This window comes from Fukomys damarensis, unplaced genomic scaffold (genome assembly GCF_012274545.1).
Source record: "Fukomys damarensis isolate Sample0158 unplaced genomic scaffold, DMR_v1.0_HiC HiC_scaffold_28, whole genome shotgun sequence".
NCBI classification, from domain to species: domain Eukaryota; kingdom Metazoa; phylum Chordata; class Mammalia; order Rodentia; family Bathyergidae; genus Fukomys; species Fukomys damarensis.
The window spans coordinates 32,120,120-32,124,303 of NW_022900940.1; the positions used below are offsets into that span (position 1 = coordinate 32,120,120).

A 4,184-nucleotide genomic window follows, 5' to 3' on the forward strand; every position below is an offset into this window, starting at 1 on the left:
TTTTTTTTTTTTTTTTTTTTTGGTACTGGGGATCCAACTCAGGACCTTGCACTTGGGAGACAGACAGCAGAACCACTGAGCTAAATCCCTGGCCTGTATTTTTTTTTGTTTTGCTCTTGTTTTTTTGAGACAAAATCTTGCTATATAGTTCAGTCTGGCCTTGAACACACTGTGAGCCCACACTGGCCTAGAAATTGTGTCGATCCTCCTTCCTCAGCCTCCCAAGTGCTATGATTATAGACATGTGCCACAAAGCCCAGTTATAGTTTTGAATTTTAAGAAATAATGCTCAAGGGCGGGGGATTTAGCTCAGCGGTTCGGTGGCCTGCCTTGCAAGCGCAAGGACCCGAGTTCGATCCCCGGTACGAAAAAAAAGAAATAATGCTCAAACAAGAATAAGATAAGGATGTGTGATCTTTCCACATTTAATAAAAATGTAGTAGAGCTTCTAGTCAGGGAAATTAGACAAGAAATAAAAACACCCACATAGGAATAGAGCCAAAACTATCTCTACTGTCAGATGACTTAATCTTACATATAGAAAATCTTTTTCTTCCCCATTAAGTTTATGGGTACATTTTAGCATACAATACAGTTACATTCATCACTGGGATCTTGTACCTTTACATGATGTATCTTGTTTCTTATTTTTCCCATTCCCCTGCCCTCCATTCACCCGCTCCACCGTTCCCTATTTACAGACTCTGTTTCCATTTTTTCCTTTTCTTGTATTTTTTGTTTTCCCTTCTTTCCTTTCCCCTACCCCTCTCACGTCCCCTACTCCTTTAGATCCTTCTTCCTATTTCACATTATCAATCATACATTTCAATCCTTATTTACACTTTTAGTTTTTCAATGTGTCCTGTTTATTTATGGATGAACATCGAGGCCATACTCTTAAGCATATAGAAAAATCTTAAGAACTGTAACACACAGAATATTATGGCTGATAACTGAATTCATTAAGGTTTCAAGATAAAAACTCAAAAATCAATTGTTTATACACAAGCAATGAAAAATATGAAATTGTGAATACAATTATAATAGCTTCAAAAAAGAAGACATGTTTAAGCATAAATTTAACAGAAGTGCAAGACTGAAGACTACAAGACATCACTAAAAAATGGAGAAAAATTTATGTGAATTAAAACTATCCCCTATGGATGGACTAGAAAACATAATTTTTAACAAGGTAACACTCTACAAATTGGTCAAGAAATTCAAGTCAGACAATTGTAGTGCACATTGGTAATCTGGAAAGCTAAAGTAGGAGGATCTAAATTCAAGCCCAGCCTGGGCAACTTAGCAACTCAGGAAGACCTTACCTCAAAACAAAAAAATAAAAAAAATATTTTTCAAAATCATAGCAGAAACTCCTTTGCAGAAACTAATAAATTCAGGCAAGATTCACACGGAGATGCAAGGGACACAGAATAACCAAAACAGTCTTGACACGGAAGAATAAAAGCAGAAGACTTACATCTGCTGATTTCAAAGCGACAAGACTACAGTAATCATGAGTATGCTTTACTGCCAAAGGGTAGGCATATGTAGACCAACAGACCATAACGGAGCATGCCGCAGGGGCCGCAGCCGGAAGCAGCCGGAAGCTCCCGGCGCGCATGGCGTCCATCTTGCTGAGGAGCTGTCACGGCCCGGCGCCCACCAGCCTCCCGCCTCGCCCCCGCACGGGGACTGTCCCCTCTGGCTGCTGTACCCCAGCCCACCGTTTGTACCTGTGCCTCAGAGCCGAGCCCCAGGGCGGCCACGAACTCCGCTGTGTGTTCCAGCAGAGCCGCCATGGACTTCGTTGTCGGGCCGGTACCTTTCACTGCGTGGCTGGCCTTCGTCTCCCCCCTCAACAATGACTCCGTGGTAAGAGAAATGCCTCAAGTCCCTGAAGGACCAGAACAAAAAGCTGAAGGAGGGTGGCCCTGTGTACAGCCCAGCGGCCCCGGTGGCGGTGGAGAAGGCGCTGGGGCAGAGCGTGCCAAGGAGCTCGAGCGCTTCTACCACGGTTTCCTCCCACTGGGGGCCGATCCAGCACCGCTGCGCGCATGCTCCGGTGTGTCCTGCTCGGCCACACGCAGACCCCGGGAGCTTAGGCAGTTTCTCCGCCTCTGTGCTGCCGTCCTGGTCTTCCTGGTGGTGCATGCACTTCGTGGAGTTCCTGCCGTCTGTGGCCATGAAGTCCTTTCCCAGCATGCTGTCGTCCATGTTTGAGGCGCAGTCCATCAAGGAATTGTGGCTGAAGAAGAAGCTGTGGGTCAAGCTGGAGCTGGCCAAGGTCGTCCGGGACACCATCGAGGAGATGACACTGAGGAACAAGGTGGCCAAGGGCACTGCCACCCAGACTTCTCAGCAATCTTCCAGAAGATCCATGAGTGGGGGGAAAGGCCCAGCAACGAGGAGATCATGGGCTTCTCCAAGCTTTTTGAGGATGAGCTGACCCTGAACAACATCGTGAGGACACAGCTGGTGGCGCCCTGCAAGCTGATGGAACTGCTAACCATGGGCATCAACAACTTCCTGCACTTCAAGCTCACCGTGTGACTACAGTCCATAAAGGCCGACAACAAGCTGATCGCTGAGGAAGGGGTGGACACCTTGAATGTTAAGGAGCTGCAGGCAGCTTGCAGGCCCTCTGTGTCACTAAGGACCAGCTTCAGAGCCAGCTGAAGCAATGGCTGGACCTACACCTGCACCAGGAGGTGCCCACATTGCTGCTTGTGTGATCTCAGACCATGTATCTCCCTGATACTCTCTTACCTGTTGACTAGCTCAAATCTACCCTCCAGACCCTCCCAGAGATTGTGGCCAAGGAGGCCCAAGTGAAAGAAGCCAAGGTGGAAGGAAAGCAGGTAGACAGCAAGGCCAAGCTGGAGGCCATGCTGCAGACAGAGGCCACCATCCCATAGGAGCACCAGTTCTCCTGGGACTGCAGTAGACCGCAAAGGTGGAGGCTGTGAAGGGTGCTGAGCGAGAAGGTGTGGGTGTCACCACCCCTGATGTAGTAGAGCTTTAGCTTGAGGTTCCTGATGTGATTTTTGTCCTCCGAGGCCCTGAAGGACACTGCCCCTGTGCTGGAGGGCTTGAAGGGAGAGGAAATAACTAAGAAGTAAATCGATGTTCTGAGCGATGCCTACTCCAAGTTGAAGGAACAGAAGAAGTCACTGACCAGGGAAAGAGCTGCTGAAGGAGGACATCCAGCACTACAGCAAGGACTTGCAAGAGATCAAGAAGGAGCTTTTCAAGACTGGTGAGGGGAAGCTTGTGGAGGAATCCAAAACCAGCAAGAGCCTGACAAAGTGGGTGCAGCAGAAGATCGGACAGATCGATGGGCTGATCGCCACTGGATGTAGGCTGGCAGGCTGGGCCCTGCTGAGGGTGTGCCCTAAGGGAGAAAGTCATCAATGTGGAGGAGCTCACCAATGCCATGAAACAAATCAAGTACATTCCAGAAAACAAGCCGGTCTGCCTGGCCTCTGGAAGTTCTCTTTTGTGAGTGTCTAGTTGGATTGTCAGGGCTGCTCAATTCAAAACATTTACCTTTCATGGTCATAAAGTCAGAAGTCAGAAGGCCCCAGATCTAATAAAGTGGATGAGAGCGTATCATAACATTTTTATTTGACATAAATTGTAAATGTAAAATACAAACTGCTTCAGGGGCATAAGTGTATTTAAATTATATTTTAAAATGTAAATTACTTTAGAAAGTTCCAGGAACAAATGATATGAGTATCTTTGAAGTGAGGGGAGTGTTTTGAGGAGGATTAATAGTACTGTCTTTTACTGTAATAATTTTAAAAATTATATATTCACTGTGTTTTGTAATCACACCTCTTATCTATTCAATTATTCTTCATAAAAAAGAATGCAGTAGCGATACATACCACAACATACACATGACTTGAAAACAATTATAATAAGTGAAAGAAGAGGGGACTTTTAAAACCATATATATTATTACTACATTAATATAAATGTCCAAATCTATATGTATGGATAGAAAGTACTACATTTATTAGTGACAGGGACTGGGAGAAGAGAGAGATGAGGAGTAACCACAAGGGATACGGAGTTCCTTTCAGGCATGATGGAAACATTCTGGAATGAGGTAATAGTGATAGTCAATCTTAGAATAATAAAACTCATTGAACTGTACTTTTGAGAAGGTAGATTTT

At 45.5% G+C, this 4,184-nt stretch overlaps 1 pseudogene; it reads left to right on the forward strand.

Moving 5' to 3' along the window:
• The first annotated feature begins 1,622 nt into the window (after positions 1 to 1,622).
• LOC104854330 lies at positions 1,623 to 3,602 on the forward strand (annotated as a pseudogene).
• Positions 3,603 to 4,184: the final 582 nt, after the last annotated feature.